This window comes from Sciurus vulgaris, assembly GCF_902686455.1.
Source record: "Sciurus vulgaris genome assembly, chromosome: 4".
NCBI lineage: Eukaryota > Metazoa > Chordata > Mammalia > Rodentia > Sciuridae > Sciurus > Sciurus vulgaris.
In genome coordinates this window covers 68,402,649-68,430,553 of record NC_136464.1, presented here as the reverse complement: position 1 = coordinate 68,430,553, position 27,905 = coordinate 68,402,649, and the positions used below count along the sequence as shown (strand labels likewise).

The following is a 27,905-nucleotide window of genomic DNA, read 5'->3' as shown; positions in this document are numbered from 1 at the left end:
GAACTTTGATTTTTTTTTCAAATTACTTTTCTGATTTCTCATGAACTTTTAAAATATCATTTAAGACAATATAATTATCTAAATATTGTTTGCTACAAAATCAGTTCTCCTGGAGAAATTAAGAAGAAAACAATCTTAAATACTAAGATACCAAGTCAGAGAAGGACATCCCAGGCACAGGACAATTTTTTTTCTCAGTCGTACTAGGCTTCCATTAAAAACTTTTTTTTTGCCCTATTATTACTTTAGTTTTTGTGGGTTATCTTGAGTAATTTCTTCACATGGAGTATAGGTAGAACAATGTCCCCCAATGAGGTTCTTGTCCTCATTCCTGGAAATTGTGAATGCTGCTTTATGACATCGGAGACTTTGCTGATGTGATTAAGGATCTTGACGTTATTTTGGGTAATTTTTTCTGATGAATTTCTTTTACTATTATCCTTTAATATTCTTATTTTGCCTTCATTTTTGAAATATGTTTCCATTGGGTAAATAATTCTAGGTTGGCTGATTTTTTTTTTTTCTTTGATTACTTCAGAGGTGTTCCACTGTCTTCTGGTTTGCATTGTTTCTAATGAGAAATTTGCCTTCATTATTGTCCTTATTGCTTTGTCAGTGTGTATTTTTTTTCTCTCATCATTTTAAAGATTTTTGTCAACACTGGTTTTAAACAGTGTTGTTTTATTCATGTTTCTTGTGTGAACTTTATTGAGCTCGAATTAATGAATTTATAGTTTTCATTAGATTTTGAAAAATTTTTACCATTATTTCTTCAAATATCTTTCTGCTCTCATTCCTTTGGAAATTCTGATTACATGTACACTAGACTGCTTATAGTTGTTCCATAGCTCACTGTTGCTCTAATTCATTTTTTCCTAGTTTTAAAAAATATCAGTTTTAGTTTCAATTGCTATGACTTTTCAATTCACTAATTATTTTTCCTTTGAAGTCTAATGTGCTCCTAATACTAGCCAATATGATTTTCACTCAGACATTGTAATTTTTATCCTTGAAATTCTTTTGGCATCTTTTGTCCTAAAATCTTCAAATTTTCCTCTAGCTTTTTAGATACATAGTAACCATTTATGTTCTTGTCTGCTAATTCTACCATATGATGATTCTGGGTTGATTTTAATTAACTGATTTGTCACCTTGTGGATAGTATTTTCATGTTTCTTTTCATGGCAGGTAAATTTTTATTAGATGCCAGAACACTGAATTTTAACCTGTCAGATTCTGGTAATTTTTGTACTCTTGAGTTTTGTTATAGGATGAATTTAAGTGACTTGATCCTTTCATGTTTTGTTTTTAAATTTTCTTTGGCAGAACCAGAACAGCATTTAATGTAGGGTAAATTTGACCTCCTACTAGTAATGCACAATTCTTCTAAGTACTGTATCAGGTATTCTGTTAATTATGAGTTTTTACACTCTGGCCCCTGGGGACAAGAGGAGCTCTGGGAAGTATTTCCTCTAATGCTCTCAAGACAGTTCTTGGGTAGTTTCCTCACATACATGCATTGATCAGTAATCAGCTGAAGACTGAAGAGGAAGGAACTCCTGCGCATCTCCAGAGGTTTTTGTAGTCTACACTACTTGGCCCTGCGAATTCCAGGCATCTGGACTCTCGATCTCCGAGCTCTACCTCCTCAACTCAAAGAGACTGTCAGGCTCTGTGTGTCTCCCATGCTCTTTGTGTTTTCATCTGGAAACTTTCTCCAAGCAGTAAGCTGATTGATTTGTGTGAATTACCTTGTTTCCTCACTCTCCTTTGTTCTTTTGTGGTCAATGTAAAACCATAGTTTAAGATATTTTGTTCATTTTTAAGTTGCTTCAAGTGCAAGGATAAATCTTGCCCCAGTTTCTTTAATTTGCCTGTGAGAGGATTTTTCTTGCCTTATCTTCAAGCAACATTCTTAGTGTATTAGTCCATTTGGAGTGCTATAATGAAAATACCATAGACTGGGTAGATTATCAACAGCAGAAATCTATTTCCTATTGTGCTGGAGTCTGGAAGTTGAAGACCAAGGTGCTGGGAGTGAAGATGGGAAGGGCCTGTTCTGTATAATTGGCATCTTTTTTTTGTGTCCTCACATGAGAGAAAGGGCAAGGAAGCTCTTGGGCCTCTCTTTTTTTGTTTTTTTTTTTTTTAAATAAGGCACTAAATCATCTCCCGAAGACCCTACCTCCTAATATCATTACCTTGAAGATTAGATTTCAGCAAATTAATTTTGAGGTGACACAATCATTCAAACCCTAGCACTTTGGATTGCCTTTTTGATGTTAACTTCATAATGGCTTAATAAAAAATTCAGACTTTTATTCTTCTGGAGACATGAAAAATAATGCCTTTATATGTACATCTAGGAGCTATATGATGACTTATCTGAAAGTCTATAAAATATAGCAAAAATTTTCAGTGTTCTATCATGATGTTGAAATATACTATGCTTAAAGTTGTAAACTTTAAAACTGAAAAATGATAACATTTACTATGCATGTGTGTGTGTTTAAAATTTAATATTAAAATGCAGCCATTTTATAGGCTGTTTGTATCTGTTTTCTGGAATGCATGAAGTTTTAAATTCAAAAACAATGGAGTATTTTAAAGTTTCCTTTGCTGTCTCATGGCAATGGCAAACAATTTTCTTTGGATTGCATTTTTATAAGTGATACAATTTTTAATGATGTGAGGAGGTTATTGAAATTGATTGAAAAAATTTGCCAAAAGTTTTTCTAATGCTTGCTCTAAGAAATAGGTTGTATATTTGAGTACCGAAAGGCTTGTATTTGATTACTGATAGAATCCTGTGTTATGTTTTAATCTGTACATATCTTCCCTTTGGCTTTCAAGTAGAAAAGGGAAAAAAAAAGAAAGACGTGTGCTATTTTATGATAACTGATCAATGTTTGAGGAAAGTGAAAGCTGGCAACATATTTTAAACTTGTCTTAATTAAAAATCCTTTTGTTTGAACTTCCTATTTTTGTCACACACGTAGGCATAATACAGTCATTTTGAGTCATTTTCAATCTTTTTCCTTTCTCTTTGTGGGCTGTTCTAAAAATTGCATGGTTTTAAAGCAGTCTTTCTCACAGTGCTTTTGCTCTTAGTTATTGTTTATTTGCCATGGCTCTAAATCAAGTCTATAAACGAGAAAACAGTTTTGGCTTTCTGAGTGAGGCCAGAAGTGCCGAATGCGGTGTCTGAATCAGTGGGGCTGTGCTTGGCTTTGGGCAGCTGGCAGTGACATTGATCATCTCAAAAGCGCCGGCCCTGTGTACGGTACTCTCACACTTTACAGCTGATACTTAGCAAGGTCGCAGTCAGCAACCCCTCAAGTCACTCATTGAATTGTAAGGCTGATTTCTTCAACTCCATGACAGCCATGTCGTTGTTTCTTACCTCTTCCTCTTACACTGGGTAAAGACACCTATTAACCTGTTCTGCCCCTGAACCATTGCTATGGAGATCATCCAGAAGGAGCACTGGCCTGTCAATTGAAACCTAATCCAAGAGAAGCACGGGCCTATCAATTGTACCCTAATCCTAATTATAGTATTGAACTAGTCTGTAGGAAAATCCCAGTGCTTTATGAAATGGTGTTATAAAACCATTTTAATATGACTTTAGTCAAAATGCTAAGACTGGTTCTTGAAATTTATTTAAGAATAATATATGAAATGATATACTTTTTTTAAAATTTATTTTTATTGTAAACAAATGGGATACATATTGTTTCTGTTTGTACATGGAGTAACAGCATACCATTTGCATATTCATAAATTTACATAGAGTAATGATGTTTGATTCATTCCATTGTTTTTTCCTTCCCCCCCACCCCTCCCACCTCTCTTTTCCCTCTATATAGTCCCTCCTTCCTCCATTCTTGTCCCACTCCCACCCCCCATTAAGTGTCATCATCCGCTTATCAGTGAGATCATTCCTCTTTTGGATTTTTGAGATTGGCTTATCTCACTTAACATGATATTCTCCCATTTCATCCATTTGCCTGCAAATGCCATAATTTTATTATTCTTTATGGCTGAGTAATATTCCATTGTGTATATATACCACAGTTTCTTTATCCATTCATCAATTGAAGGGCATCTAGGTTGGTTCCATAGTCTGGCTATTGTGAATTGAGCCGCTGTGAACATTGATGTGGCTGTATCTCTGTAGTATGCTGATTTTAAGTCCTTTGGGTATAGGCCGAGGAGTGGGATAACTGGGTCAAATGGTAGGTCCATTCCAAGTTTTCTAAGGAATCTCTACACTGCTTTCCAGAGTGGCTACACTAATTTGCAACCACACCAGCAATGTATGAGTGTACCTTTTCCCCCACATCCTCTCCAACATCTATTGTTGCTTGTATTCTTAATAATCACTATTCTAATTGGGGCGAGATGAACTCTTAGGGTAGTTTTGATTTGCATTTCTCTTATTACTAGAGATGTTGAACATTTCTTCATATATCTGTTGATTGCTTGTACATCTTCTTCTTTGAGTGTCTGTTCATTTCCTTAGCCCATTTGTTGATTAGGTTTTTTGTATTCTTGGTGTAGAGTTTTTTGAGTTCTTTATATATTCTGGAGGTTAGTGCTGTATCTGAAGTATGAGTGGCAAAGATATTCTCCCACTCTGTAGGCTCTCTCTTCACTTTGCTGATAATTTCCTTTGCTAAGAGAAAGCTTTTTAGTTTGAATGTATCTCAGTTATTGATTCTTGCTTTTATTTCTTGTGCTATGGGAGTCCTGTTAAGGAAGTCTGATCCTAAGCCGACATGTTGAAGACTTGGACCTACTTTTTCTTCTATAAGATGCAGGGTCTCTGGTCTTATTCTGAGGTCCTTGATCCATTTTGAGTTGAGTTTTGTGCAGGGTGAGAAATTGGGATTTATTTTCATTCTGCTGCATATGAATTTCCAGTTTTCCCAGCACCATTTGTTGAAGAGGCTATCTTTTCTCCATTGCATATTTTTGGCCCCTTTGTCTAGTATGAGAAAATTGTATTTATTTGGGTTTGTGTCCGTGTCCTCTATTCTAGAAATGATATACTTTTAGAAATAATTTATTTTTAAATGCTGTGATCTATTTAAGACTATCTATGAAATGACAAACTTTTAGGCATAATTTTGTTCTTTCTGTTTTATATAGTACTGGTATAAAAAGGAAAATAAAAGTCATGAGTCACTTCTGATTCCACCCCTTTTTTATTTTTGCCTGATTTACCTTTGAATAGTTTTTGCTTCAACTCATCTGTCAGAGAAACTTTTATGGTAAGCCAAATCTTCCAACACTTCTGAGACTCATTATTGATTCATCTCCTGGGTATACTGTGAGCCTACCCAGGAGATGAATCAATAATGTGAGTTATGTTTATGTCAGTGAATTAGAAGGTTCCATAATTTGCAAATTGATTAAAAAGATACATTTCACATTTGGGATTTTATTGAGTCTTATGCTACATGTATGTCATTTAAGCCAGAGGCACATGTGAAGGGCCTTTATCAAATTGGTCATTAGATATTTACTTTGTGTCTGTTACGTCCATGTGTCTGGGAGTACTGTGAGTGAGCCAGACCTAGGGCTCATCCCTAAACAGTTCCAGTCAAGGGTTGCTGGAGTGTTGGAATTTTGAACAGATACTGAGCAGAGCTTCTTTTCATTCTGTCCTCCAGGAGTTGGTCAGTCAAGTTGGCCAAAATGCTCTGCCTCTGCAGCCTGTCCCTTGGGATTTTAGGAAAGAGGGTAAGCCTGTGAGTCAGGGAGTAGACCATCCCTCATCCTTCACTGCAGCTGGGTACCCTGCCCTACCCCAGGTTGGCCCCTGGAAGTTGGCACTGAATTACAAAGGAAAGCACAATATTTTAACTGGGAACCTTTGTCATATTAAGTAGATTTCTTTTTGTTTCAGGCTGTAACATTTTCTGAAAGTCCCTGAAAGAACTTTGTACTATCTTTAACTTATCTAGGAAAGACCAGGGGTGGGAGGGGTACTGTTGGTATGTTTAACAAGAAAGGTTATTGGTTAGGACTGGCCCAGGTTAAGTATCAAGTGCAAAATAAACTTTTATTTCCCTTTCTTTTTCCTCTTTCCCCTCTTTATTCTTGCTTTCCCTTTGCTTTTCCTCACTCTTTTGTTTTTCCTATAAAGCAAGAGGGATAAGAAATGCTTGAGAAAATATGCTGTGTATTACTCCTATCTATGAGTGGAGAATATGCATCTATGAATGAGTAAAAATATGGGGTATTGATCTTATTGTCTTTTGGGGAGTAAATATACAAATTCTAATCTCAGCTCTGCCCCCTTCTTTGTTTTGTTTTGGCAGTGCTGGGGATTGGACGTAGGACCTTGCACATGGTGGGCAAGTGGTATAGCACCGAGTTACAGCCTCCAGCCCTCCTCACATCTTTGAGACCTATTTATCAATTGATTTTCTAGTTTATTTAATACAATTATGAAAAATTGTTCCAAGGCCTTCTGAGGCTCATTCTGAGTTATGTAACAGTATTTGTCATTGTTTTCATTAAGGGTATAAACTTTAGTTTTCTGTGGTGGTCTAGTCCCTACAGCTGAGGTTTTAGTGTACAGTTTATTAATCAGCCTTTATTATAAGTCCTCAAAGATGATTTCATCCCTTTTTTTCTCCCTTTAGGAGAGTTATTTAGAGAAAGAAAAGACAGTAATTTGTTATGTCTTGGAAATAAGTGTGTGTTTGTGTATACAGTTGGTTCATTTGACTTTATTTTAATATTTGGTTGTTTTTGTGCCCCTGCTGAATTCTATGATTACACAGTTGCATAGCGAACCAAGACCTAAGACGATCACTGGCAGTTTAAGGTTGAGGTTTAGTTGGCTGTGGTGGTGCACGCTTGTAATCCCAGCAATCTGGGAGGCTGAGGCAGGAGGATCTGAAGTTCAAAGTGGGCCTGGGCAACTTAGAATCTGTGTCAGAACAAAAAAAATTAAAAGGGCTGGGAATGGAGTTCAGTGGCAAAGTGTCCCTGGTTCAATCCCCCGTATAACACACACAGACTTGAGATTTAAATATTTGCCATTAAACAGATTACTCTTAATAGCATTTTGCAAGTACCTTGTGGCAAGGCATCCTGTGGATCAGTTGTGCCTGGAGAGGTGGGAGGCGTGCACAGGGAAGGCATAGTATCATCCCATTCTCAAGTGAGTTTCCTAAGGAACCTCACTAGTAGGTCCTGTAAGTGCAGATACTTTGAAGTTGAAAAGGGCATGGAGACTTTGGAGAACTCAGAGGTTATGTGATCAACATGCTTAGGGCAGACTAGAGAGGAAATGGGGAGTGTTAATCTTCTCTCTTAGAATGGAAAGTTTGAAGTCAGTGACATTTTGCTCCCAACAATGTTCTGTCTGAGTTTCAATCATTCGATTTACATGTCTACCTTTGTTTCCTTCTCTGCACCATCAGTGGGGCTCATAGTGTTCTTCTCTAGGAGAGCTTTGCAAGGACTAAAGATGCAGAAGGTGGAGCACGACACCTGGAGTCCAGAGTTCTCCCCAGGTTCTTCCTTCCTGTCCCTTATTTTTCTCAGGATCCCTGGTAATTGTCCCTGGTACTACAGGAGATCAGATCCCCCTGCAGGTGGCACACAGAGGTCCGGGGCTTGGATAGAATGGGGCTGGGTTGGGAATGCCCTCAGTCAGCACCATCTGGTTTGCTACCTTGGGTGGGGGTGCTCCTGGAGAGCACCCTCACCCTGTACCCAGGAAGATCTGTTCCAGGGCCTTCTGAGGCTCGTTCTGAATTATGTAGCACTTATTTTAGTGTTCCAGTGGGTTATCTCTTCACCTCAAAGATTAAGCTGAGCACTCCTTCTGGCAAGAATGAAAGGAAAGGAAGAGGGGCTGCTGGCCAGCAAAAACAGAGTGGAAGAGAAACTTGTGTACAGACGCCCACATCAGCACACCACATCCACTCCAAGAAGTTTCTCAATCCCCCACATCCAGCCAGGGTGTTTTAGGTAAGGACTGGTCTTTGTGTAGTTGTTTGTCTTGGGCTTTATCACACTTTTCCTACTCCCTGTGCCTCACTGCCTGCCCCCTTCTCTCCACTCAGTGAATTATCAGAAGAGAGAGGGGAAGAGTCACATCTGGAGAATCACACTTGTAAAAACTGTATGAAAATACCGAGGCTTTTCTAAGGAAGGGGGATTTCTCCTGTGAGCTGCTGGGCTGTTAGTTCTCATGTTGTGGTTTGGAAAGCAGGAGAAGGCAGTGGCTGCTCAGGTTTCCCCACTTTACCTTTTGTAGTTCCTCAGGAAAGGCATCTGTGAAAAGACAAATCAAGATGTTCCACTTTTGAAGTTATACTTGAGTTCTCAGCTTGGGCTTGTCTTTTTCCCCTTTCTCCAGAAATCACAGATAGGGACATGAACCTGGATAGGTTTGGTAAAAATACAGGACAGATGCTGTTTGTGTGCATTTTAAAGATACATCAGAAGGGGGAAATGGCATTTCAAATTAAGTTATGTGTAGAATACAGTTTGTACAAGCAGTAGCATTCACTTGGAGATGGTGTGACTTAACGTTCTCTACAGTTTCCAGGAAGCTCTCCAGTCTCAAACCTCTTTAATTATACAGTGTTGCATTTTTCTTCTTGTTGCAATTCCTCTGACCACAAGGAACATGTGTACATGTCATAATATTTAAACATCTTGAGGGACACTGTAATTGAAATGGAATGTCAGGAATGTTTTGGGGGCAAACATTGTTTATGGATCTCCTTCAGTCCTATAACTTTGGAAATTATAGCTTAAGATGATTTCTTAATTAGTTGTAGTAAGCAGTAAATAGACAAACAGGACAGCCCAGCTAGAGAGCAGTAATAAGATGAATGTCTCTGTATTTCTTGGTTCTAGAGAGTTCATAGTATCCATATCAGAAAATTTACTTACATACAATAGACATGGTGTCCAATTATGTCAGGCTTAGAGAAATTATCTTTGGCTAACATTGCCTTCTATCTTGCCTTGCAAGGTTGAAATGCATTCTGTAGCGTGATGCCTGCATGTGCTTTTCCTGGCTCGCTACTCTCCTAGGTTTGGCCCTGCTAGACTTCAAGGTTCTCCAAGTTGGCCAACCTTCCTGATGAACTCTATGAGCATGATAGGCTGGAGGCGATGGGAGGAGCAGCCAAGATGACTGGATTCTGATCATTGAAAGAGGATGAAATGGAGCTATTTACAATGGATGCACACTTACTTGTTTCACTTGATCCCATCTTCATAGTCTGCTTTTCAACTTTAGAATTGCTTCTTACTTTAGCCTTGTATGTTTATCTTTCCCTTAACTTTCTAGCCATAATATATTTGAGTCAGCAGAGCTTAGAATTTGTGTCTAATTTGTGCAAACACAGCTTGGAAACTTAAAGGTTAGGAAAGTTATGTGCAAATAGAAAAGTTAACTTAAACCAGACTGTGTATTTCCCAGACCTGAACCCATTTAACCTGGAATCACAAAGCCAACTGCTAATTTAGCATCAACACAGCATAAACAGAAACAAATGGATAGCAAGTGTAGTTTTGATTGTACTCGTTCAGATGCTCTTTATGTGAAACATAAAATAGGATCTGAATTTCCTGTGTTTGTGAAGTGTCATGACCCTGTTTCCATTTTGGGTTTGCAGAAGTAATCCTGCTGATAATTCTCTTGTTCTTTTATATAAAAATGTTTGCTTGACTCTAGTCATTTTCACTACCCAGCAAAAGTATCCACTTCACCAGTTTCTCATTTGCTTTACCATCATCTGTCATTGGTTTGTGTTCGGGACACTTGAGACTCAACTGTAGATCAAATATTTAAGTCAAGAAGCTGACCTCCCAGTTTTCTTATTATGTTTTGTAGACTACAAAGAAAGGCACTATGACTAATTTTTCTCTTCCAGAACTGGATAATTCTAAATGGAGTCATATGATTTCAGAGGTTTGCATGATTTTAATGGAAGGAACCTTTTTCTTTCCACTGGGCCTGTTGAAGTATATAGTCATGGAAGATGCTCCCTGCTCAGCTCTCTCCTGCTCTTGATCATCTTTGTCTTCCCCCACCCGCTCTTTCTCCACTTGTAAATAGGGATAACTCACTGGTTGTACCCTTAGCTGAATTACTGTATTCTGTGGCCTTGGGTCCAGTTTATAGTACGTTTTTCAATGAATGTTTGTTCCCCTAACTACTTTTATTGCAAGGATACCTAGCTATATTCCTCCTAGTTACTTTTTAGTAACTTAATTCTGAATTTCATTCAACAGAAGGTCAAATTTGTTGTCATTACTGAAGACACTGGCTTTGTGGGGCAGAATTCTTAGTTTTCAAGCCCCTTCTAGGCTGTTCTTAATGTTAGTTGATAATGTTGGATGAGGAAGAGTAGGTATATCTGAGGACTACATGGTCTGAGAGAGATTTTACCAGTGCTCTTAAGTCACTCATTTGGTTTGTAATTATTCAGTTCTTTTCTTGGTGTGAGCACTTGTAGAGTAATAGATAGCCTAGGTGAGGGCTCTAAGTGTCCACCTCAAAAGCTTATTGACAAAAGTAAATCTCACAGAACTCTGCCTCACATGCAAACTCATGCACCAATTCTGTAAGCTCAGGCAGGTCCTAGACTTCTCTGCTCTCAGTACTCTGACAATGCTGTGCATGAGATGTTCATTTGAGGCAGAAGAGAAGTTGTTAAAGAAGCTTTCTGGACTTCTGGTCATCTCTCAGTCAAAACTCTTAAGTCTGGGATCCTTTCCAAAGAGTATGGGGCCTTGTCCTTTCTCACTTCATATGCCTTGTTTAGTTAAGAGCCAGGAATACCCTTTTTTCCTAAACATTACACATTTTAAAATATCAGTTTTTCCTTATGAAAAATACTTTTTAACCTTCATTTTCCTAGTTAACAAAGCTGCTGGCATTCATAAAGGTAAAGAAAACTTCAGACTCTGGAATGGAGGCCTTCAGCTGCTGAGGAAGCCCTCCAGGGGCATGTTCTCAGTTGAGGCCAGGGTCAGAACCAACTTGACATGCATTCGTCACATGAGCTGTGCTCAAGTATTTTGAGGATAATTACAGATAACACAACAGGGGGTTGTTTTGTGATTTTTTTTCCCCCCTGTATTTGAGAATCAGATTGGGTGATGCATTTGGACACAAAAATGTTGAAATATAAGGAACATTTTTGTGGTTGATGGGAAAAATTGGAAACACATTGACTGTTAGAACTGCCCTGGAAAACCTGGACATGTGTTTGCCAGAGAATAGGCCCTTTCAGTTTGCTTGTTTTGGTGCAGATGCAACTAGAAAGTGAGATGAAAACACAGAATGCAGACGAATAAACCATTTCTTTCCATAAGGTACACATAGGTAGTAAAGTACTGCTTGTTAATAAATGTAAAGATATATGTATTTATTAGTATCAGAACATCCACAGCCTTTTACCTTCATCAAAACTTTCAAACTTTTCAGTTTTAGGATACCTTTGCATTTAAAAAAAATTATTGAGGATCCCAAATTCCTTTTGTATGGGTTATAGCTATTGATAGTCAGTCCCCCCCACCCCCTGTGTGTGTTTGGTGGTACTAGGGATTGAATCCAGAGATTTGCTTGAATGCCACTGAGCTACACCCCTAGCACTTTATATTTTTTATGTCCAGACAGATTCTTGGTAAGTTATCTAGTCTGGTCTCAAAATTGTGATCCTTCTGCCTCAGCCTCCTGAGTAGGCATTACAGGAGTGTGCCGTTGGACCTGGCTTGACTATATTTTTAATTGAGAAGAATTTAATATGCTTATTAATACACTTGAACATATGTTAAACCCATTGCATATTGCTAAAATTATTTTTTTCATGAAAATTCTATATTTCCTAAAACAATTCAGTGAGATAAATGACACTGTTTTATGCTTTGCCAACCTCTTGAGTATCTGGTGTACTAGAAGACAGCGGATGCTCATGTCTGTCTGGGCATTCCTCTGTCCTGTTACTTCTTATTTTTATTTTGCTGTGCTAGAGCTCAAAATCAGAACTTTGCACACACACCCTCACTCTTCATGTAGCCTATGAAAACTTCACTGTATACTGTTAGAAGATGAGAATGAAAAAGGCAAAAAATGACTTAGTGTTATCACAGTTTTGATCTTGCAGATCCCCTAAAGGGTATCAAGAACCCCCAAAATCCCTGGATGACACTTGGAGAACCACAACTTAATAGTTTGAAAAAGCGCTGTACCTCTCAGTATATGTTCTTCATGTTAGCTTTGAGAAGTTAGTGCTGTCTCCATATATAGCTGAGGTAAACTGGGAGTCCAGAAGGCCTACCCTGGACTGTTATATAAACCCCTCAGTACGAGAGCAGCCAGTGTTTACACAAGTCTTCTCATGGCTCTGCTTTTGTGATTGTTTCTTTCCAGTATGTATCTTTGTTTACCACGTGTACCATCTACTCAGAATCCAAGGAGAATGAAGCATTTATCTTTTTAAATTTATTTTTGTGATCCTGGGGATTGAACTATCTTTTATTAATGCAGTGGCAAAATGAGAGATTAGTTATTTGCAGAGGATTGTAGCTTTGGGTGATTCAAACAATCTATCAAGTTTGCATCTGAAATATTTTAATGTTTGGCACTTACGACAATAAGAAGTAATAATGTTTACTCTGTTTTTTGATGTGTGCTTTAAAAAGGTTATTTGAGGACAGTAATTTTATTTTCTCACCTTATGTGGGTTATAGTTCACATCCTAGAAGAGTGAACAGATTTGGCGGAATGTCACACAGCCCCCAATTAACTATGTTTACACTCCCCACAAACTCGTGTCCTTTGTGGAGGTCAAAGCAAGTCTCTTCCTCAAGCCTTTAGGAATAAGTCCGTGGTGTAGGATCAGTTTTAAAAATTTCAAAACTGCAGTGCCTGATACTGTTGTACAGAGTAAGGATTCTTTAATATTCAGTAAGAATTGAATTATAATGGGCTGGGATTGTAGCTCAGTGGTAGGGTGCTTGCCTAGCACGTGTGAGGCACTGGGTTTGATCCTTAGCACCACATAAGAATAAAATAAAGGTATTGTGTCCATCTACAACTAAATATATATATGTGTCTGTGTGTGTATTATATGTGTATATATATGTGATATATATATTAAATTAGTGACTTACAAGTGGAATGAAAACTACTAGAAATACAAACTATAAGCCTGCATTTTCATTTCCTGTATATTCAACTACTTTTAGAAGTTAAAAGAAGAGTAAATGCTTATCCCCAATTTCTGTACTACTCTTTATTACTTCCTTGCTGTCTGGGAATACACAGTTCATGTACCAGCAGGGAATACACAGTGAATAGCCTTGATGTCCATTACTGCCACTGTGCCTTCTCACATAATTCAAACCTGGTGTTTTAGTTATCTTCCTGTGTTTTATCTTCATCCTCAGTTTTAACTAGAGAATTATTATTTTTCTGTCTCCTCAAATAATGTTTAAATACTGTCAAACATTGGAACCTGTTATAGGCGTTATGCATATTCAAATATGAGATTAATAAGGTCCATTAAAATAAAAAAACAGAAAATCAAGTGACACTATTATAAACCTTATTTTCTCATTGAATAAGATATCACCTCTGACTTGTTTGAGGGAGAAAATGGGGGGAGGATGGAAGGAGGAGAAAAAGGGAGGCGAGAGATTTTCCAGATGTCTTCAGTTAAGGGGAAGAATGAGTGATTGCTTATTTTTACTTTATGGGATTCTTACATAGTTCTTTTATTGAAGACTTGTGATGAGGGAGGAATGGAGCAAAACTACAGCTGGTCAGAAGGGGCAGCAGCTGAGATGATGGAGGAAAAGAGACAAGTAAGTTGGCTGGACCAGAGGAGGCCCCAGGAGATAGAGAAAGCGACTTTGATCTGGTGAGGTTAGTTTCCAAGGTGCCCAGCTGTCAACTGACCTGTGCTTGTTGCAGTCAGTGCTGGGGCTCCTGGGTACTTTCCATTTAGTGGTTGCTTGCCATGTGCTGGGCAGGGGCTGCTTCCTTTTCATAGACCCTCACTTAATCCTCACAACAGTCTGAAGAAGGAGGCTAGGAGAACAGTGAGGCTCATGGAGGTAGGATGTTCCAGACCATGCAGGTAGGAAGCAGAAGCAGTGAGGCTAGAAGTGGAACCCCAGCAGTCTGATGCCAGAGCCTCTTATGCTTTGCAAATTTAAAAGATTCTGTGTTGAGACTGAGGAGGACCCACAGGGAAGCCCTATGCCTGGTTCGCCAGCATCTGTCTCTTCAGTGTAGTTTCCTAGCAATTCCTACAGTACTTCTACAGATAAAGAAGATGGAAGATGGTGAAATATCTGTTTCCAGAAACATTTTTAAGGAAGTCAGAGAGAGGCCAAAAGGGACTTAAGTTTCTCCAGAGAGGAAGTTGAGAAACTCAAGTATAGCAAACCACTAATGCCAGATGTTATTTATCCAAAGGTTTTTGGCTACATTGAAATACTTTCTGGATCTCTACTCTTTCTCAGCAATCTTTCCAAAGCTGCTTTGAGCTTTTAAAATATACATACCTGAATTTGAAACCGTGGTCATTTAATCCAAAATATGCTCTTAAAACTCTAAACTCTTTGTAATAACAATGGTAGAGGCACAGAAGGAATCACTCCAAATGATTATTTGAAGTATTATTTTATTCCAAGTGGAAAAAAAATATTTCCGAGCTGGCAACTATTTCAACTAGAGTAAGCTGTGCTTTTGCTTAAAAAATCATATTTATCCCTCTCTTACTACATATATGTGGAATGTTTCCTACTTAAAATTTTAATTATTATCCCATAATAGAAGGCTAGAAAGAGATTTCATTGTAGCTGTTTTTGATTTCTCTGCCTAGAGGTAACAAAACTTTTCTGTCATCCTGGAGGTGGGGTGGCTGTCACTTATTACTCTGCAAAGGGTGTGGAGCGGTAGATAAGAATAATTAAAATTTTCTCATATATAAAGGGTTATTGATTTGTAATCTTAATTCTCTTTCCTTTGTATCATTTTTGGTAGCATTGCAATTGTCATATCTTTACTTTTGATCATTCTTTATTTCTTCTTTGGGAATTTTTGAGTTTTTTAAATTTTTTTGGCTGAGTCTTTAAAGAATCTCCTCTAATTGTTTCTTTTTACTTTTCTGTCAATTTATTCTGCAGTTGTCCTTTGTCTTTTTTAATTCAACTGTGGGTGTGCATTGTATTCCAACACACTGCCCTAATTGATGGAAAACTTTTGGGATGTATTGTTCCAGTTAATCTATTTTTCTTCCTAAATGTCATGAAAGTCCCTCCCCTTTGACTCTGACTATTGAAAATGTTCCTGAAACAATAGCCCAGATTCCTGCCTGAGTAAGCACAATGGAAGGGATGGGCTGTTGATGCAGAAAAACTTGGGGTGCTCTAGTGGAACTCCCAGGTACTACCTCTCTCTACAGAGATTTGAAAGGAGCTGGGGTAAACAGCTTCCAACATACTGGCTGGAGACGCAAGGTCTCTGGTTGCTGGGTCCCCTCCCACATCAGAGAGAATGCATCTGAGCCCTGCTCTCTACCTGGACTGAATTCAGCCTCCCTTCTTGAGTGAGTGTGCACAGGTTTTGGTGCTTCCCCTTTGCTGCTCCTCATGCACAGTTAACCCTCTTCACCCTCTCTGATACACGTGAAAAGGGGAAGCCAGACCTTGTCAGTACCTTTTAAAATGTTGAATGGCTCTTCTACTATAATCATGGCTAGATCCTCATATCCAGATTTTTTATGAGTTGATTCCTCACAAAACTTCTGTCTCATAAAGTCTCAAACTTGTATCCCGTTGAGAACTGATGAGGAGCCCAAAGTTCCCCTTCACATGATGCCACTAGTTTTCAATTACTGAACCTCCCTGCCATCTCTGCCACCCCTTCGCCCTTGGATCTAAGGCCTCATTCCTGGTGAGTTAAGTCCTCTCTGCCACCCTGACTGAGTTGGAATTTCCCTTAGAATGCACAATTGGTTTAAATTGTGCATTCCAAGATGAAAACACTTTGACCTTATTCTCTGGTTGTGCTGCTTGCATATATAAAATGAAAAAATGAGTAAAGTAATCATTTTTTCCTTCTGATGCCCAGGTGATCTTGTATTCATGGTAAAACTCAAGTTACCCCTAAGGGAGAAGCCATATGCATGCAGGCATTATTTGTAGCAAACACCATAATGACAATCCAGTGAATGGTGGGGCAAATCCTGGAGCCCAGCCCAGTGGGGATGAGTTTTCTTCTAGGTAATTATTTCTAATTTTACAATCCATATCCCTGGGTAGAAAAATTCAGGGGTCATGCTAAAGTCATCACATCACTACTGGGTTATTCCTTCCTTCATTCAGGATGGAGGTTGGGTGGTAAGTGTTCATTCCCAATTTTTAAAGCAATGGGAGCTTTTTTTTTTTTTTTTTTTTTTTTTCCTCCCCAACTTTGAGCCAGTGTTGAAGCCCTGCCCCTGTCACCTTTCCATCTAGTCTGCTTCTAGATTGCTCTGTCCTGTTGGTTGAGTTGCTCTGTTCTTAGACTAATATAGCTTAAAGGCAGTCTGACTAGAATGGTGAATTTACAGGGCAAAGAAAGCACTGGAAGTGATCCGATAGAGCATTTTTGGATTACCCATTTTTTTTTTTTTTGTATAATGTATATATTGCATCTCACTCTTGATTACTCCTGTTTAGTTTCACGGCTACATGAGAATTGACTGTTTCAAAAAAAGTCTGCTTACCCCCTTTTTAAAAATATTTTTAAAGTTGTTGATGGACCTTTATTTTATTTATTTATTTAGATGTGTTTCTGAGAATTGAATCCAGTGCCTCCACACATACCACTGAGCCACAACCCAGCCCCACACCTTTTTCATTGTGGGAAAATCACAGCAAGAGAGCTATCCTCACAACAATTTTTAAGTGTATGTTATTATACAAAATGTACATTAGATCTCTATAGAGTTTATTCACTTAACTGAAACATTGTGCCTGTTGACTAATGACTTCTGCAGCTCTGAATCATGTTTTTATCCCTTTCTCCGACCCAGCCTCCCCTTCCCAATATCAAGCAGCATTTCCACCAAATTTGAAAACCTCAGTTATCAGTGGAGTGTAATCAAGAAATTAAAGTGTGCATACCAGAGCTAGTGGGTTTTAAAGATCAAATAGTATCAGGGGAGTTTTATATTTAGCACATTTAGAAGCCTGCTTAGGATGTCTTAATGATGGGAGTAAGAACAAAAATTTTAGGTGACAACTACTGAATTTGATTTTAGGAGAAGCAGGAAAGAGATGTAGTATTCTAGGTTGGAAGTTAATGGTGTATAAAAACTTGCTAAAAATATCCAAGATTTTAATTTTCTTTTAAAAAATGGTGACTATTTTTCTGTGTTTTAGAATAAGTAAAATCTACTTTCTGTAGTTGTTAAATGAAGTAGGTGATAAGAATCTCTTTGTAGTCCTTCTATTATAAGGATGATGTGACGTTCTAGATAATTATGCCTAAAAATCTTGAAAATACATATTGAAGCATTTTTTTTTTTTTTTTTGGTACCGTGTATTGAACCTAGGGACACTTAACCATTGAGCCATATCTCCAGCTCTTTTATAAATTATTTTTTTTATTTGTTTTGAGACAGGGTCTCATCTTGCTAAGTTGCTTAGGGCCTTGCTAAGTTGCTAAGGCTGGCTTTGAACTTGAAACATCTTTTAAAAAGTCTTAATTGAATAATTTAAAATAATAGTACTTTCCTAAATTTGAGGGTGTCACATAACTACAAAACTAAGTGATAATGGTAGTATTTATATTTAAAATGTTTATTGATTTATCATGATATTGTTATTCATGATCAACTTATTTATCATGGTATATATATATATACACATACACACGTGTGTATATATAAACACACACATATATACATCCATATATATATATAATATATATAAATGCAAATTAAAACTGCTCTTTCATCTTTTTAAGAACCCTAGTGTTCACACTGAGCTCACTCACAGAAGCCTGGATAACCTCCTTGATTGTAGGAGAGCTGATGGGCAGTCTTATTTACATCTACAACTTTTATTTTTCTTTACCACGAGACCTTGAATATTGTTTCCAGGGGTAGGATGCGGGGCCATTTTTCTATCTGGCACACTGCTCAAACTCCACATACCCACTACAAAATCCATTTCTGTCTTCCTAAATGTAGTCTTCCTCAAGTGTCCCATGTCTTAGTAAATGGCTCTATCATCTTATGAGTTGAAGATTACTCAGTTATACTTGGTTCCATCTTAATTTTCCTCACTTTTTATATATAATCTGTCATCAGCTTTGTGGATTCTGCTGTTGATAGGTGTCACATTAAAAAAAAAAGAAAAAGATCTCTGTCTCTGCCATACCTATGCCTTTCTTTTGATTGAACTGCCAAAGGACCTTCCTAGCTGGTATCCTAGTGTCTATATCTTCTTTTGACTTTTGACCTTCGGATATTCTTTACACTTTGGCTAGAATGATCCTTTTTTTTTTTTTTATAATATATTTTAATTGATTTATTTATTTTTATGTAGTACCAAGGATTGAACCCAGTGTCTCACACATGCCAGGCAAGCACTCTACCACTGAGCCACGACTCCAGCCCTAGAATGATCACTCTTTTTTTTTTTCCTTCAAATTTTCTTAAATATCAATTGAGTGCAGTGGTACATGCCTGCAATCCCAGAGACTCAGGAGGCTGAGACAGGAGGATTGCAAGTTTGAGGCCAGCCTCCGCAACTCAGTGAGCCCCTAATCTATTTAACGAGACCCTATTTCAAATTAAAAAAATGAAATGGGCAGGGGATGTAGCTCAGGGGTAAAGTGCCCCTGGATTCAATCCCAAGCACCAAAAAAAAAAAATAAAATAAAATAAAAGCTTGAATGGCTCTTTTATAATTTCTTAATTCTGAAACTAAATGTAATATTTTCTTTTAAAGTTTTTATAGTTTTTCATATATACATGGCAGACATGCTACCTATGTCAGATAAAAAGTGGATTATTTTCAGAATTAAAAAAAAAAATCTGTTGAAGGTTAGGCCCTTTATAATGCCAGAACAAATAGCCAGCAACTCAAAAGCAAGACCCTGGTTTCAGGTGGCTAACTCCTAGGGTTGATTTCATTGCTCTCAGTGTGATGATCTGATTATACCACCATATAATCTCTTCTCCAAACAGACTTATGACTTTGGGATACCTGAATCTCAACACTGTAGGTTGTTTAAAGGAGGATAAAATGATAGGATTACTATTGGTTTATAGATAACCAGAGATTGTGGTATTGAGGAATTATCCCTATTTGGGGATTTAGAAGACACAGATGCACAGGTCATATGCAGGTAGGATGTTTTTTTAAACAACGAAGTAGCCAACATTCAATTGGCATTACTCAAATAACACAAGAGTTTCTGATGTTTGGAAACCAGTGTAATTGTGGGCCAAGTGGTGGTGACAAGCCTGTGTACCCTGGTCTAAGAGATGGTATTTACATTGTTTCTTTGGCATTGAAAACCTGCATAGACATCACACATATTCAGATTCTTATAGGCCACTTGGAATAGATTTTCTCAGCAGGGCAGTGGATTTGACCCAGGTAGGGAGTTCAGGAAACTTATTAAAAGTATTGGCTTTCCGTGAACTAATTCTGTGGCTCCAGATTTCTTGCACATCTGAGCACACAGGGTAGTGAGTGTTTGCTGAAAGTTACAAGTCTTGGCTCAACGATAATGAGTTGAAATGTTTGGGCTATCAAAAATGTCTCTCCTCCCCTGCCCATAAAAGAGCTCCGTGTTCATCATTAAAACACAAGGGAGGGCTGGGGCTGTAGCTCAGTGGTAGAGTGCTTGCCTAGCATGCGTGAGGCACTGGGTTCAATTCTCAGCACCACATATAAATAAGTAAAATAAAGGTCCACTGACAACTAAAAAATATTAATTACAAAAAAAAAAAAAAAAAAAAAAGGAAGCTGGGTGTGGTGGTGCACACCTGTAATCCCAGCAGCTGGGGGAAGCTGAGACAGGAGGATTTTGAGTTCAAAGCCAGCCTTAGCAAAAGCGAGGTGCTAAGCAACTAAGTGAGACCTTGTCTCTAAATTAAATAGGTCAGGGGATGTGGCTCAGTGCTTGAGTGCCCCTGCGTTTAATCCCAGGTACCAAAAACAAACAAACAAAAAGAGAAAAACCCCAAAATATCACAAGGGAAAACTATTCCTTGTTATACAAATAAAGCCATCATGTAATCCACAATGTCAAGAAACAGCTGTCTTTGATGTCCAACGTCTAGTTACTGCTTCTCACAAATTAGTTTAATAGATGTTGGTTAAATTGAACTGGACTGGAAGTAGCTCATTTAGGTATCCTGTGGCAGATTGGTTACTCTGTTGAAATCATCCTTGACAAAGAGCCTTTTTAATAAGTATCCCCAGTAAACATCATCATGTTTAGGAAAGACTGTGGGAAATTTTTTTTTAATTTTTATTTTGTTGGTACTGGGGATTGAACCCAGGGGCACTCAACCACTGTGTTACATCCCCAGCCCCTCTTATTTTATTTTGAGACAGGGTCTCACTAAATTGCAGAGGCTGGCCTCCAACCTGTGTTCTTCCTGCCTCAGACTCCCTAGTCACGGGGAACCCAGGTGTGCAGCACTGTGCCCCACATGAAATTCTTCTGTTTTTCTTTTAATTTTTTCATTTGTTCTTTTTAGTTATACTTGACAGTAGAATGTATTTTGGTAAAGTATACATACATAGAGTATTACTTATCTAGAATGATCTTTTAAATGTACAAATATACTGGTTCCGTTTCTCTTCTGAAAACCTTAGAAAACAAAATGTCCCTGATGTGGCTTCAGGATTCTACCCTTACTCCTTGTCTCACTGTTCCCTATAGTCTTACTTTCTGTTCCCTCTCTGCCTCTGGGACTTCACATGCACTCTTTTCTATGCTGTGCACTCTGCACCTCTTGCCATCTTTATGTAGTTAATCCCCATTTATTCTTCATGTTTTAATTAATGCACTTCTTCAGAGAAAGCTTCCTTGCACTCCTTGGTCTGTATCAAAGACTCTAGCTGAGTGCTCTCATTGCTTCTGTAGTTTTATTTATAACCATCGTCACAGTTTTAAAGTGTCCTATAGAGTATTTCATTATCTTTTTTCTGAAAATAAACATGAGTGTGCCCTGCCCCCTACACCATACCCCACAACACAGTTTTTCAGTACTTTTTCTCAGTGCTGTCTTGAAATTTCCTTTTCTGTGAGGTGGAATATAGCTTATTTCTTAATGATATTTCAACCAGAATTTGTATCTTGCCTTTTCCGTTTCTGCATTTGAGACTCAGTTCTCTTTATAATTTTTTGTCTTCAAAGCAGGGCAGGGAAAAAAAAAAAATCCCTCCTTATGAATTCCATTTTCCTCAAAAGGTGACCATGCCCTGTGTTCTCAGTCCTCTTTTTCTACTGATTGGGTTTTATGCGGGATGTTGGATGGTGGAGTTAGGGCCAGTCTGGTGTTCCTGTAAACTCTGGGAGGAGGTGATGCATCTGTGATGACCAATGCTCCTTGGCTGACGTCAGCATATATTGTGGGTTGCATGGCTCTGGGCTCTAGCCAGGATTCTGGGGTATGAGGATCATTGTTGTGATGTTATATAATCTGTCTTCGTGATTGTTAACTAGTGTCCCTCTCTTTCATTAGATAAGAAAGTTCACAAGTACGGATAACCATGTGTCTTTTCCTCTTCATTTATTACTTGGTGTAGCTGGACCAACTGTTCTAGTTTGTTCAGGACCTGAAGGGTTTTGGAGGACATGGTGCTTATAGTGCTAAAACTAGGATTCTTCTGCACAAATTGGGATGGGTTGGTAAGTCTATTTTAGGGGTGACAAAGTGAGAATGAAACATTTTTAGAATAAATGAGTGCAGAAGTGTTTGATAAAGACTTACAAGACAGGTTATAAATAAATTCATCGCAGAATGTGTTTTCCTCCATTAATAAAAATTCAGAATAAATGAAATTCATCATTGTACAATCTCATCTGTATAGTGACTAATTTTTCTGTATCTTAGATCTCTGATTGGCCATTGTAGTTGACAAGTAGCAATGAGAAGTTAGAGTATGGAAAATGGAATTCAGCTCACTAAGTGCCGTGTGAACCAGATCAATAGTTCATTTATTGTGTTTAATAAGACTAATGTATTTAGGTAGCATTGTGACATTACTATTTTTTATTTTTCTTTGGAAGAGTGTTTTGCATTGGAATGAGAGGAGTAGGTAGTCTGTGGTCTCTTCCCATTCATGGCTTTGACAACTTTTTGCTTATTTTCAAATTCATTAAAAAAAAAAAAAAAAACAGCTTGAATTAGTTGATGGGTCCTTGTCACCCCTCAACAGTTCCTAAGGATGGGTGTTGTCATTAAAATATCCTATGATAACCATACCTCAGTGCACAGTAGGTTTATACTTAAGGTAGTGATTTATTTTGTGAATGTAGTATTATAAATTTAGATTAAAAAGGTTTGACACTCACATTTTGATAAACTGAGAATTACTTCCTTTCCAGTTTTCCCTTGCTATTTTCTGTTTCCGTTATTGTAGTTTTTGGCTCAGGTGGATCAATGGATTCCCTCCACCCTCCAAAAAATGAGATGAACCAATGAGAGCTGACCCCCCCACAAAAAAAAAAACCCACAAAAAACCAAACACCTAATACTTTTCCTTTCTCCTTAGTAAGAAAACACAGAAGTAAAGTGTGCTTTGTGTTTTTTTGGTGGTAGTAATTAGTAGAAAATGGGTTGCCTAGATATCATCTTATGTACTTACTATAATTTCTTAATTATTATTGTCATTAGTTCATCTAATTAAAATAATACATGCTGTAGTGTAGGAATTATTCTTCCCGTGTGTGACAGATAGTGATGTGTTTTCAGTGAGGCTATTTAAGTAGATATACATTAGCAGAACTACAAACCTTTGTTCTGAAAATAGGGACTGGTATGCTAGACACAAAATACACAGTATTAACAGTACTTATTTTGAGTGTTTTCTTCCAGTTAAACTTTATCACTTTATCGTTTCAGAGATGACTTTCATCTTATTTAAAATTTTCTGCAACTGGCAGTTGATAGTTTATATATGGTAGTAGAGTCAATGTAGTCAAATGACATAAGGGTGATTTTAGGGATTAGACAGCATCCAGCATCATTAACTTACAGCCAGGTTCTTCTTTGGTCTGGTTTCTCTGCTTATTCTCTAGGGAAGAGCAGCCTGATGACAGCTATGTTTTTTTTTTTTTTCTTGTTGTTGTGTGGGACTTATGCAGAGGATGAGAATGGATGGTACCATGTGTGGCTTAATTAAGACTTCATGAATACTGAATACCACATGTGCTTCATGTATAATTTGTGCATAATGAATATTTAGTGCCTCAGGTGCCTCATGTATATTTAGTATGCTATGAATATTGGTTGCTTCATGGTTCTTCCTCCCCTTTCTGTTTTCACATGTAAGTTCTACTTGCTTTGTCTAATATGTTTCATTATTTACGTCTAATCCATTTTTATGGGGTTTATCTAGCCCATCTATTTTTCTGCCTTTTTGAGCAGAACTGAAAAATTTCAAGCAATATAGCAGATGTATGTTACATCTGTCCTATGAGTCTAGTGCCTAGAAGCTTCAGGGAAAAAATATTTTCCTATTCACAGTTTCAAGTCAGTACACATATTTATGATATTTTCCAATGTAGGAGTTTTCATAAAATTTTTGAGTATAATAAAATTTAAAAATGAAGTGAAAGTCTTTGGAAAAGACAGTGTTCTTGAGCAATTTATATTAGTTTATGGTTTTGCTTAAAGCTCATATGAGCTGGTGGAAGGAGAAGGCTTATGTGTTTTGAACTTTTACTTGCCAGTTTCACTCTTCTATCCAATTAGCATTTTTTATATATTTGTAATTCAGAGTTGTGGCACTTGGAAATGTTTTGTATGAAAAAGTGGCAGACTAATATTTTGGCTGACTATGGGGTGCCAGTTTATTCTGCCCATGCATTGAATTCCCATTAAGCTTCCTGGCTGTTGAGTAATCAGGGGGGTGTGCTTAAAGGTTAGCAGAAATTGATAGGGTTGTTTGTATTTCTGTAGACAGTGGTTCCCACTTTTCCATGGGGGATGCATTCCAAAACCCCGGTGTATGTCCAAAACTGTAATAGAACCAAACTATATATCCTATGCTTTTTCTTATATATCTATGACAATGTTTAATTTATAAATTAGATAACAGTAAAAGATTAACAACAATAACTAATATTAAAATAGAACAAACATATACTGTAAGAAAAGTTTTATGAATATAATCTCTCTCAAATATTTCTATTTATTAATTTTTGGTGATGCTGGGCCTCATATATGCTAGCTATACCACTGAGCTATATCCCTAGCCCTAACTATGTTAGTGTATTTTATTCACTCTTCTTATGATAATGTGAGATGACATAGTATCTACATGATGAGATGAAGTGAGGTGAACGGTGTTGAACTTGTGGTACAGTGTTAGTCTGTGACATAATATTTACTTGATCACAAGCACAGCAGTAACCCAAGAGTTGCTCTGATAACTGAGATAGTTATTCAGTGACTAATTTAACATTTATTCAGTTAGTCACTGGGTAACTAATTGACAGGTAGCATATGCAGTGTGGATATGCTAGGCAAAGGAGTGATTCACATCCTGGCTGGGACAGAACAAGAGGGTATGAGAATTTATGATTCTATTCAGAGTGGCAGGCAATTTAAAACTTAGGGATTTTTTATTTCTGAAATTTTTCATTTGATATTTTCAGACCATGGTTGACCTTTGGCAACTGAAGCCACAGAAGGCAAAACCTTAGGTCGGGGGAACGATTGTATTGGGAGAAATAGTTCATTCCATTCCACAATTAACTAGTCAGGAAGGGACTAAGGATTTGGCATCTTGTCTACAACCTTCAGAGAGAATCTCACAGATCATTTGAGAAGATACCTTTGAATAGGCATACCACCCACCCTATAGACCTAGAGAGTTGGTAATCAAAGGGGTTCATGTACATACACCAAAATAAATTTGGTTAAATTGGGCAGGTATAATATATTCATATTCTGAGTATTTGTTATTCCTTAAAAAAAAAAAAAAAAAAAAGACATCCATTCACCACCCCCTTCCCCTACCTTTTTTGACTATAAGGCCAAGGCTTTTTCAGAATAAGGAATGTTTTGAAATATTAACAAACATGTTTGGAAGTAAGCATGCTAGGTTCTAGGTAAGCGGACAATGTAACTAGTGGGAGCAGAGGTGCCCAGGGTACTTGGTGTATCTTGTTAGCTTTCAGGGTTTGGGGCCCTGATGTGCATTAGTCTTGTTTTATTGGCGGGAAGAAAGACTGTTGCTGATTTGGCGGTTGATTAAGCTTATTCTCATGTCTAAGTAGAATTTCTAGTTTCGATCCCTTACTGCTTATCAATGTTAGAGCAGATAAGAAAGATGTTACTTGTATTGGAGGTTCTAGTTTGTGGCCTTCTGGGATCATTTAAACAGGCAAGCTGGTCCCACAGCCTGCAGAGTGTTCTCTAGCACAGCCAGCTCCAGAGGGGGCCATGCGCATGATGGCACAGCTACCACACATCTCCCATGTAGTAAGGGCAGATCTCGTGATTCTTATGTTGCTTTGAGGATACAAAAATAGCTGACATCCAACACTGACTGAGTGCTAGTCCCAGATTGAGCACGGTGCATAGAATAGCACATTTGATCCTCATGGCATCAGATGGCAGAGCAGACTGGCAGTTCCCTGCCCACAGCCCTGGCCACCCTCGGTGGTGCCTATGGTGGCTGCTGCAGGCATCAGCTAGGGTGGCCAGCAATTACCACATTGCTTGGGTCTGAGGGTTTTCCTGGCAGCCTGAACTCTCAGTACTAAAACCAGAAGAAGTTGGTCATCCTTGTCCCTGTCACAGTCTGTTGTCTCTGAGAGGTCTCCCTGCAGAATTGGTCAAATTCCTAAGTCCATTAAAATCAGGATTTTTTGCTTCATACTCAGTCCTCTGACAGTAAACTCAGCAGACATATCCATACTCAGCATACTATCCATAATCCCACTGGAGTGATGGTTGCTTACTGTTAATTTGGTATGAGTAAATAAGTAAATAAAATTTTAGATTTTCTGGAAATCATTACAAATGGGCGAGGATGGGAACAAAAGCTGTGTGTAATGGAAGAACTGAATTCACTTTGAGCTCTGTTATGTAGCAGTCTACACACTCCTGTGTAGGTTTTGCTGTCTGACATTTCATTTGCCAACCTCTGTAATCAGTGTCCCCTTTTGTATAAATGACTTTCACTCTAATATTTGTCACAGGGTCAAATTCTGGGGAAATCTAGTCTAAACTTTGTGGGTAGAAACTACTCTTCTGTTCCCCATGTCACATAGGAGAAAACTGAGGTACAGGAAGATTCAGGGATTTTGCTGAAGGTTGCAAGGCTGTTACATGGTAGAGCTAATAATGAATTCTTAGTTATTACAGTATGTACAGCTTTTGTTCTCATCCTCATTCATTTATAACGCTCTCCAGAAATTTAAAATTTCATTTATTCATATGGCATTAACAGCAAGCAACCACCCTTTCGGGGGATTATGGATGATATGTTATCAGTCTAGAAGGTTGAGTATGGAGCAGAGAGCCTGATTTTAACGGACTTAGGGGTTGTTTTTATTAAAGAGAGATTAACATTTTATATATAAAATTTCCAAAATCAATGTAGTTGCTGACTGAGGAGTAAGTGCTGGTCCCTTCCATCGTGATGATCACTCTGGTCTTGGCTAAGAGCAGGGATAGGGAGGTCTCTGATCAGATTGAATGTAAACTGCCTGCTGTGCTAAATCTTGTCTGCCACTTCTGAGCTCCCATCCTGGAGTTCTCCATCACATGACTCATTATAAGAAAGACAATTAAAAGCAAATCTCCCCTTGTTTTAGAGCATCTCTTAAAATTTTCCCTAATTAATGATTTTTGTTGCTTTCAGTTTCAGTTACTGGTGAAAAATTTAATGAACATAGAGGAAGCCTTTGATCACTTTGGTACTTGCATTTTTCTTGTAAAAATGGATACTTGGGAAGTTAGTATATTTTCCTTTTGTTTGAAGGACAAATGCTTGGGAATTCCACCAAACTTAATTTTTTTTTTTCTCTCTGTAATTTCACAGCCTAACCAAAAGTGCTCCAAGTTTCTCTAATTAAAGTGTGTCCACTTAAGGTATTTAAGGCATTTTGCGTTTAAGATTCTTTCCCATTGTTTCCAATCTCTTGTTGCAGTTATAGGTTTTTAAAGATTATCTGTTAGGAAAAAAGGCAAGTGCCTGTCAAATGACCATAGACATAAAATGAGATTATGCCAAAGTGTAGAATATTAGGAAATATTTTACTTTAGTTATAGCATAAAAATATTTTGCTGTGAAGAACCTGATCCTTGGCTACAGGTGCACTGTCTGACTTAAGATAGGCTTAAAATATCCTTCTTAGTAGTTCACTTTTCTGTTCTCTCAAAGATCTAAGTGGATACTCCCTGGTGTGGGGAAACATCCTCATCAGTCCCATTTGGCTCAGCATGGTTTTGCTGCCATCTGCTCAGCATCATGTGCTCCGATGGTGCCAATACACGTGTGCTCTTTAGCACTGCTTTGTTGGATCATTGGAAGGTAAGCACTGCTAGGAAGAGTTGTCTAGTGAAGGATTCTTTCCTATGGGCACTTCCCTTAGTCAGGACTCAAAGGCAGACCCATTTAACCCGTTGCTGGCATGGAGAAAAACTACGGGG

The 27,905-nt window shown here is 37.9% G+C and overlaps 1 protein-coding gene across 3 annotated transcripts in view; it reads left to right on the top strand.

Moving 5' to 3' along the window:
- The window catches only part of BICC1 (BicC family RNA binding protein 1), a 265,578-nt gene that overhangs the window by 40,620 nt on the left and 197,053 nt on the right, over positions 1-27,905 (top strand). The window lies entirely within an intron of this gene.